Source organism: Centrocercus urophasianus, unplaced genomic scaffold (assembly GCF_019232065.1).
Source record: "Centrocercus urophasianus isolate 14NV4802_14NV808 unplaced genomic scaffold, USGS_Curo_1.0 seq_10, whole genome shotgun sequence".
Taxonomy (NCBI): domain Eukaryota; kingdom Metazoa; phylum Chordata; class Aves; order Galliformes; family Phasianidae; genus Centrocercus; species Centrocercus urophasianus.
The window spans coordinates 33170564-33181048 of record NW_024884142.1 but is presented as its reverse complement, the minus strand read 5'-3'; positions in this window follow the sequence as shown (position 1 = coordinate 33181048).

Below are 10485 nucleotides of genomic sequence, written 5' to 3'. Positions count from 1 at the left end.
CCATACTGAAGTTGCTCAAGCAGTTGTTCTGTCACCAGCCAGATCCTGAGTGGGAATATTCCTCCTTTTTCAGTGAAGCTGTTAATTAAACCCAGCTGATCAGAAGTCTCTGTGCTGTCTTCATCCAGATGTCGCCATGAAGTTTGGTTCGCTTGCCCAAGGTGTTGGTATCCCATACATCCTGAGATGTCCAGATTGGGCACTGCCCAACTGGCATTGCCCAGAGCTGGGGTATTTGTGCAGGGCACAAGGGCAGGCTGCAACCAGGAATGGCAGCAGGAGGCTGGATAGTCTGTTTTAGGGCATCACAAACAGCTGAATGCCTGTGTTGAGGTGACTGGATCCCACCCTGAGTGATCACTTCTAAAGAAAATAGCGAGTGTTGGTAGTGTCATCAGTAAAATTCAATATTTATGTCATGATAAGACTCAGATTATCTGACTGACACATGTCCATGTAGAAGTTTACGAGCTCTGGGAGAGGCTTTGGTTGTGTACAGTGAGGTTTACAATCCAAGAAAAAAGTGATACACCGAGTGTGAAAAGAGAGCAGTCGAGTGACTGCTGTCTCAATATTTGGCCATCTATGTTTATATTAAGGCTAGGCAATTCTGGGTGCATGCATTGCTGCCACTCACAGAGATTGATCTAAGTGGTCATCACAGCCAAGGGTTCCTCAGCAGGGCAGGAGCGAGCACCTGCTCACAGGTGGGCTCGACCCTTCCTGCTGGGGACTGTGCAGCCAAACTCTCTGGATGACATTTAGCTCACAATTCGTACCCCACAGCCAGACATCAGAATTAACACCTCAAAACTCAACCTCAATCCCACCCTAAAATGTGTTATAGCCTGAGACCCCAGCCATCAGCAATATTTGGACGCTTTTTCTGAGTAATGATGTACCATTGTAGATGCAAGAAATTTGACAAAACTTTAGGCTGAAATGTTGAGCATCTGACAGGAAATACCAGGGTTAAACTGCCATATAGTTTTAATGTTGTCTCTTTTTGCAGTTTCAGGTTTTGATTCTTTCTGTCTCTCACTACTTTTTCCTTAAGACCTCTGCCTCATCTGGTGCACTGGGTAGAGCCTAGTGAAGTAATGATGAGATGTTGGTTATTTCATTTGAAGTGTGACTCCCAAATTTTATTTGCTGCACAGTATTCAAGCCTGACAATGGGAACAGAATGACTAATTTCCTCATCAACTTTTTTGTGGCTGTCATCACCATGATTTCTGCATGCTTCAAAAATATTAACAAGCTTATTTTCACAACATCGCTATCCAAATGCTGCAATGGACAAGACCAGAAAGAGTTGTTAAGAGCCTTGAAACTAACTGAAATAAACTGGAATACGATCCAGGAAGAGCCAGTGGATGGGCTCAAAGAGAGGGAAGCTGTAAGCAAGTAATTGACATCCAAGACACTCTTAGCAGACACACTTTATGTGGGTTAGAGGGCCTTGGAGAAATGCTGATTGCTATAGGCTGGAAGATGAGGGTCTGTACTACAGCTTTGTTTGTCAAAACATAAAGGAAATTATTTAAGGAAGAAATGCAACACAGAATAATAAGATTTGGAAAGAGGAGTTGTAGGCTGACACCCAGCAGATGCTCTTTTTGGTCTTCACAGAAACCCTGTTGCAGCTGAGTGTGCTGCCCTTGGAGACAATAGGGAAAGACGCTTAACCTTCCCTGTCCGGGCGTGGAGACTCGGAGACTGGGCTGCACTTTGCTGCCATTTTGATGGCAGCATTCATTTGGGATCCACCTGAAGCACAGTTATTATCTGATAAGAAGCTTAGTTTTGTTGAAGGATCTAGACCAACACGCCAGCTACATCTACACATTCAGAAATTGCCACAATTTCACGTAACGTGATTGACTGTGACAAAGAAACCTAAATTATTCAGTGGGCATTCTCCGCTGCATGCTAACATGGCTCTTGTCACCAAAACTTCTGACACCTCTGAAGTGTGAATACACTCTTGCAGGAGCAGCCAGCAGGGCAGGGAGACCGGGCTGCTCCCAAAGAGATCAGAAGTGCTTGGAGGAGGAGCAAGGTGCTTGGGTGCCTGGGGCTGAGAGCAGGAAAGGCTCTCTCACAGCAGCCTCTTGGCTCCCAAAACTATTTTTGGTTCTGTAGCTGTAGAACATCAGTGATTCACTGTCACACAACAATTCGGAATGGGAAAATGCAAAGGGTTTCTGATGAAGAAAGTGTCGCCACGGGTACAGTTGGCTCCCAGATGTGTGCATCTTTTGTTCCTGTAAAATCAGAGTGTGAAGTTTGTGCCTCCTATCTACAGAATTGCTGTGTGAGTTGTGAACAGCCACTGCTTTTCCTCTCAGAACTCTGGAAAAGTCTGCTGCATTATTTCAGCTATAAAATACCACTGTGCATTTTATAGGTAGGAGTGCATCTATTCTGTATTTGCAGGCTTAGTGAGATCTGAGCAGTGAATGTTCTCCAAGCTATCTTCTGAAAGTTAGTGCCATTCCTGTAAACAAATTCCTTGTTACTCCCATTACAATAATTCAGGAGATTATATTTAATGTATAAGTAACAACAAATGTGAATTGGGAAGTGCCTGGATTTCACTGCACCTCTTAAGAGCTATTAAAAACCCAGAGATTACTGGGGGATTGTAAGAGTGTGAGGATGCTATGGGAACTTTCTTGCTGCTTTAACTATTGTTAATTTATTTGTTTTCTGCTATGAGGCCAAAAGCAAATCTTAACCAAAGGGGAAAAAGTGACACCATCTGAGAGACAATTTATATAGCTCTGCACATTTCTGGAAACTACTCACAGAATCAGAAAAAAGAGCATTCTTTTTCATGAAGAAGAGCATTCTGTTTCATGAAATGGTTCACAAGACGGAATCTCTTAGACAAGTCATTAAGGAGGCCTTCAGACTGCCATTGAAAGCTGTGAATGTATTCATACTTTTACAATGAGCCTGAAGATACAACAAATGAGAATGAGTAGTATGACTGCTAACTAATCTCTCCATGTTTTCGGAGTTAGCTAACAAGTTGGATAGAAGTCAAGTACTGTGTAATGATTTGCCTTCTCTGTATCGTGTATTTTTTAATCCTTAGATAGATTTCAGAGAGCTTTGGGAACATGCATCACCTGAGCCTGGCAGCACTAGGAAAATGTCAGAAAGGACCATATATATATAAAGTGCTGGCAAATAGCCATGGTTGGTGGGGAAGAAAGAGCAAACATTTAAACAAATGGGTTAAAAAAGACACTAATGATAGGAAGAGGATGCAGAAGACAAGCAATCATTTTGCAAACTCAGACCTAATGGTTGTTACGTGAAGTTTTATAATTCCACCTAGCAATGAGCTTTCCTTTCTGCGTAATGAAGGTGATTTAATGCTGCTTACCAGAACTCGCCTTCAGAGGCACAGGGCTTGGAGTCTTTCCAGGAGAGGAGGTCTCTCCCTGGGTACCTTTAGAAGTGGATAGCAGTATTTCATGTGTTTCTTCTCCTCTTTCACAGACAGAGCAGGCACATCCATGTTGTCCTCAGCATGCTTCCAGTGCATGCAACTCTGTTTAGTTGGCCACTATCAGCAGATCCCCTCCTTACAGGCACCGGGAAAATTTCTTCACCAGGAGCAACGGATGACTTTTCTTAGCAGTTCTCCCACCTGCCTCCATGGAGGCAGAGCAGGGATGAGTCTTGGTTGGAGATGAGGTCTAGTCCCCCACTGTCCTTTGGGAATGACCTCAGATATCTGCCACATCTGGAGCCTCCTATACTAGAGAAACCTCAGTCTCTCCAGTCCTACAAACAGCCCCTCAGATTTAGATTTTCTCTGTTTTATTTTGGGTGGTGAGATAGATGAGGTCCAAAGGGGGCTGTCTCCTCAGTGTTTAAAATTGTGACACTCAATGACAAGGATCTGATGGCTGCAGCACGTGGGCTCCTGCTTAGTTTCTAGGAAACAGATTGCTCTGTCATAGTGATGGTTGGGTCACTCTCTTATGGAGGCTGATGCCAGCCAAGTGTCTACGTAAATTCTTCGTTAAGCTTTTACCTAGGAAAGCAGATTCCTAGGTGGAATCTTTAAAGGCTCTGGGATGGTTTCTAACATATTATCTTAAAACTCAGTTTTTCTGCTTGTATATCCGTATAAACTTTCCTATTTCCATCCAGATTCAAGATAGAAGAATGCTTCAAAATGATGATGCTTTTCTGGAAAATATTTCAATTGGGATTGCTCTGGCACGAAGGCCAGCCTCAAATCACATCTCTGATCTGATTCCTTGTTGGAAGGTGCCAGGGCCAGTTATTAATTGCACGTTGCCACAGTTCTGCACTGTGGTTAAAATGACAACGTGGACGTCAATCACCCTGATTCTCATCTGTTATAACAAAGCCCCGAATGAGGGAAGGCCCACCAAAGTCCCGGTTTAGCTGGTTTTTCATTCTCACTCTGTGTAATCTCTGTTGAACAGAAGTGCCATTTTTAACTGTAATCTAATCCTATTTGCTGCTGTACTGGCACTGAGGGTAGCTCATGTCATCAGGCCACTGCAAACATAAGCAAAAGAGGCTTTGTTAGGTAAGTAAATATTTTCTCTGCTTGACACATGAATGAAATGAAACAGATATGAGTGATTGACTGGCACCAGAGATGGCAGCCCCATGGATGCCCCCGCCTGCCCTACTGCAGTCAGCATTCTGCCCATACATACCAGATATAATTATTTTTTGTTTATGCAAAATTTTAAATGAGAGAATTATTTAAAGTGCTGTTCCTTCAACTCTTCTAACCTCTCCATCTGAAACAGGGTACAGAGAGCTAGTCAACGTGCAAGCCAGGTGAGTCCTGTCACTGACTTTCAGCCATGCACTGGCATCATCAGAAGCCATACATGAAGAAGCAGAAACAGATTTTTGATTTAGCAAAACAACTTATTGAAAAACTGAAGTAGAGTTTCTACCTTGTTTGCCTTCCTGCAGCTTTTGCAGCTCAGCCTCCAATAGCTGTGGCTGCTCCCCTCCTGGTTTTATAAGCCTGCACCTTGGTAGGGGGGGCTCCAGCAATGAACATTTCAGCCATAAATTTTTCTGCTTTCTCCCCCTGGGAAAACTGAAAGAGGCTCTGAAGAGGTTGGAAGATGCTCCAAATATTCCCTGACATCTTTATTTAAAAGGTTGCCTGTGTAGCACTGTTTTTGGTTGGTTGCTCTGAAAGTAATGCCATCTGTTTATTTCCATAGAAACCACAACAGATACAAAGAGCACAATTACTGTTTGATAGAACGAATTCTCAGCTACAAAACACTGTTTTTCAACATAGTAGTTGCATTAACTATGCATTTTCACCAGTGATGCACAAGAGCCTGCATGCTGCGCTCATAAAAATCTGCATCAGTAGAAGTGAACCCCTGTTTCACAGCTGCTATGACAGCATTATTGCTCAGAAAATATTGGCCACAGAGTTCATCTTTCAGTGGCCCAAACATCTTTCAGTGGCACAGAAGGTGCCAAATCCAGACTCTATGGTGAATATGGTAGGACAGTTCAGCAAAGATTGGCTATGTGCTCCATGATCTTCAAACTAGTGTGGGGCCTGGCATTATCATATTGCAAGAGAAAGACTGTCTTCCTCTCTGGAATTTTGAGCAATCAGCTTAGCCAGCATTGCAAGATAATTAGCAGTCAGAGAATGTTTCTTTGGATTCCAGGAAATCCAGAAGGATCGCCCCTTTCCTATCCCAAAAGATGTTGCACATCACATTACTTGCTGAATAATAGGGAATTCATGTGTTGCCATTCCATGGGCTGCCATAGCGACTCTGACTTGTAGTGGTAACACCACATCTTGTCACCAGTAATGATGCGATTTAGGACACGGTCACCCTCAGCCTGGTATTGGTTCAATAAATCCTGACAAACTTGCATACAGTGTTTTTTCTGCTCCTGTGTGAGTGCAAAATTTGCAATATTCCTGTGTTGTGATATTTAATTAAAAAAAAAAAGCCCACACTCAGCTCTGTCCACAGTTCCCTGCTCATAATCTCCCAGTCTGTATGGATGAGCTGATTGAGATACTCTTCATTTCTTGGTGTGATAGCTGGGCATTGGCCATTCAGAACATGACCTGTCTTTCACGTCGCTGCTGACACTGCTGAAACACACCACTCACCACCTCACTGTCTCACATCCGCTGTTTAGTCTCCAGAAATGTTCAGCAAGCATCAGTGAATGTCATTGGGTGCCATTTTTCCTGTTTGGAGGAATTCAGTTCCACACCTTTGCTTCATACGCACTTCCATGTCAGATGCCATTTTGTCAGAGTGCTCCTCTGCTGCCATCTGTCACATGGCATCAACATGTAACAGAATATTGGCAGGAAGGCTCAGCCCCTACTACCACACCACAACATCAACATCTGCCTCTGACGCTGTATGCCAACATAATAAAATAGAAGGCATTACTTTCAGTGCAGCCCTTGTGATTATGTCTTATAACAAGATGAGAGGTATGGGATGTCCCATTCAATCTTGCCGTGTTTATGTGTCAGGAAGACATGCATAACTCTATTATCCATGCCCTTTTCTTTTCTTTTTGCAGGCTCCTCACTGATGATTGTTTGCTGTCAGCTGCAGAGAGTGTCCCCACTGTTTCCTAATTCATTCCCCCACATTCCCCCCCCTGCCCTTGACTTGATGGGTGTCTAAAGGTAGCTCGGTACTCCTGGCAAGCTCAGGTGATTCCCAGATTTCTTCCTGGTGACAAATGTGCCTATCAGTTTCTCTTTTGTTTCTAGTTCCCAATCATCTTACCTTCCTTTTGTGGTGCCTTTTGTGGATGCAGCTGCTGAGCACACTTGCTTTCTGGAGATGAACTTCTTATACCTCTATCTTATGTGTTGACAACAAATACACTGCATGCCAGAAACACTGTTGGATCAAAACCCACAAAATGATGCTTCCAGCAAGCTCAGCAATTCCAATCCTACCCCTTTGGCAATGGCATGGGAAAATGAATGGGACTTTGTAATTCTGGCTTTGCCTAATCCAGTGATTTTTCAGAGTCTCTTGTGTTATATTCAGGAAGCGTTGAGGGTTAATCTCAGAGAATAATACCATTATATCAAGGGTTTACCTTGATTTTTTTTTCCATAAGAAGGCTCTAAAAATCGTAGAGAAGCAGGAATACACTGCATTTTCCCACGGATTTTAAATTATATGCTTGATATGCACTCTATTGATTTTGATTGATTGCCGTTATTTAAGTTAGAAATGATCTTTCAGCCGACAGCCGAGCACGAAGGGAGGGAAGACGCCGTAGAAACAGCCGGCTGGTGTTTGGGGCGCCGGGGAGCAGCCCCTCAGAGGAGGCCCTTCCCCGAAGCCAAAGCTTTGCGGGTGCTTCGCCCTCAGCCACTGGAGGGCAGTAAATGACCTGAATATGCTTCTCTGCTTTTATCTGTTTTTTTAATCGTTTCGTTTCCTTTCCACTGAAGCTCCTATCTTGTCAAGAAATAAAAATTTGACGCTGATGCGAGAAAGGGGATTTGATTTTCATTTCCCTCTGCGGGTTTGGCACATTTTCTTCATATTCTTGTTAGTTCAGCTTATCATCAGCGTGTGGAGAGTTTGTGATACCATCCCTCGTACCGCACACAGGGCAAGAGGGGAGCGGGGGGAACTGTTTGTACAACTTCTGTGTTTACACAACTTTCAAGGTCAGCTTTCCTTCCCGAGCTAGAAACTAAAAGGGAGCCCACAAACAGTTGAATAGTTATCTGCGGGGCCCACCAATTGCCCTAGATGCACTCGGAATCCTTCCTTCTTGATTTAAAGAGCTCGCATTCAGCACAGCTTTCTGTCAACAAACAGCTTAATAAAACCACAGCTCCAGGCCCTCCTGTGGCTTGTAGATTTGCTAATGGGCAGCGTAGCTTTTTGCCACTGTGATATTTGTTCAAATCCAGCTCCAGCTAGCAGTGAGTAAAAGCTGTAATCACAATCAGAATTAGATATTACTGGTACAAAGAAAAGAAGATAGTTCTCCTTGTGGTCACTGTTTGCACCCAAAGGGTCTCTGTGACAAAGACAACGAGTGCAAGATCAGGATGTGCTCTTCAGCTGACCCTGTACTCCAATCAGACACAGAGAAGTTGGCAAATACTTAAGATCAGAGGAAGACTGGTCTAGCAGTGAGCAAAAACAGCTATATACTGGACGGACAAATAGTCCTTAGAGACCAAATACGGGTTTTACAGTTCACAGCAGAAGTGATGCTTGAAATATTTGGAGCAAGTTTGAGAGAACAAAGACTGTTTCTGTGGCATGCTGAGTACGGGGAGGATAGGAGAGCACCCACAGTGTGCCAAGGAGCTATGAAATATATGCCTGTGTCTCAGTGCGCCAGAAGCTTCTGGGCTGTATTCCCAGAACTCCTACTGACTTGTATGACCTTGTGCCAGTCATCCACACTTGCCATGCCTTGGTTTCCCTATCACAAAGTGGGGACAAAGCTGAATTTGTCGTTCTTTGATACTGGGGTGAGAGTCTCTGTTTGCATTTAGGCAGTATCATCTCTCAGGCACTTTGGAGTTCTTTGATTCTGCAGTAGAGAAGCCAGTCTTTGTGCTGATGCATTCTTTGTGCTGAGGCACTGCAAAAGAGAGAATGCCACAGCAGAGGCAAAATTCACTCTGCTCCCTAGTACAAGCTCCACTGGCTGCTTCTAGAATATCCTGTCGTAGCTGGCAAAGTGGGAGCTCTGGGACTTGTGCTGAAGTAGTTTTGACTCTGTAATAGAGATAGGTAGTGCTCAGATACAGTGGCCAGAAGCAGAGCAGTAGGGTACTGACCCATGATTTCAGTTGGTTGGCTCGTCACCAGCTCTTGAGGCAAGGTTCAATGCCCAGACTGACAGAAGACACTCAGATGGTGCTGAAAAAGCAACAGGAACCCGTCCATTAGCTGTGACGGGCAGATGAGGAACCAGTGAACATCTCATGGAAATCTCTAATTGCCAGCCTGGTGCTTGCTGGATCAGGCTCCACATGCCCACCGTGAATGGGTTGGACTTAAAGTGAAGCTATGTATGTGATTTATCTCTGTGCTGTTTTACACAGGTTTACAAGTCTGGCTTATTTTGTAAGGGACTCCCAGATCTGTTGCTGGCCTTGTGTTGCTGCACATTTCTTTTAGCTGTAGGCTTGGATTACAGTATATGCATAATTGCATGTACACTCACAGAAGCAGGATTTCCTCATACTTGCATTGCTTTCACCATTTACCAATATCAAACTGAGCCTCCAGGCTCATACCTGGTGCACGTGAGCAAACACACACACAGCCACCAATAACAGATTTCTGGGGGAGGCCGGGAAAACATTTATTAAATTCTTTTTCCCTTTTCGGATTGGTTTCCTCAATATTCAGAGCAATAAGATTGTGGTGGAAACATCTCCTGATAATGTAAGTTCTAAATGAATTTTGTAACATAACAGGAAGGAATTCAGACACCATATCTGCAGAGATACTTGTTTGTGCAACCCTATGTTCACGTGATGGGTTTTTTGGTAGTGAGGGGCTGCAGGGGTGTGTGGGCTCTGCTCACAGAGCCCAGTGCTGCCCATGTGAGAGCAGAACCAGCTCCAGCTGCTCCAAAGGGATCGCCGCTGCCAGAGCTGAGCCGTGAGCGACGCCGGGTGCGCTCTGCGAGAGCAGATGGTCCTCACTGTATGGAGCTGTGTTGGAGCAGTTCTTGGAGAGCTGCAGCCTGTGGAAACCCATGTGGAATCAGTTTGAGAAGGATGACATTCCACGGGAGAAACACGCGTGGAACAGGGGCAGAGAGTGACTGTGGAACAGCAGCAGAGACAGAACAGTGTGGAATGACCATAGCCACATTCCTTGTTCTCTGCTGCTTGAGGGAGTAGGTAAAAGAGGGTGAATGAGAGGAAGATGGTTTTAGTTTGCTTTTAGTTCTCCCTTGCTCAAGACTGTTAGCAATAGGCAATAAATTATATTAATCTCCCTATGTTGAATCTATTTTGCTCATGACAATAATTGATAAGCTATTTTCTGTCCTTATCTCAGCTCCATTCCATTGTATTTTCTCTTCCTCTTTCTTTCAGGAAGGGAAGTGAGAGTGGTGTGTTTATCTGTCCATCATGTTGAATCACCACAAACCTGTAAAAGCAATGTAGCATGGGGTCAGTAGTGATTCCAGTTGTTTTCCAAACTGCTGTTCCAAACTGCTGAATATTGCACACTGTCAGATGATTCCTTGTGACTTATCTAACTATTAAAAAGAATATCTTCCTTCCTTCCTTCCTTCCTTCCTTCCTTCCTTCCTTCCTTCCTTCCTTCCTTCCTTCCTTCCTTCCTTCCTTCCTTCCTTCCTTCCTTCCTTCCTTCCTTCCTTCCTTCCTTCCTTCCTTCCTTCCTTCCTTCCTTCCTTCCTTCCTTCCTTCCTTCCTTCCTTCCTTCCTTC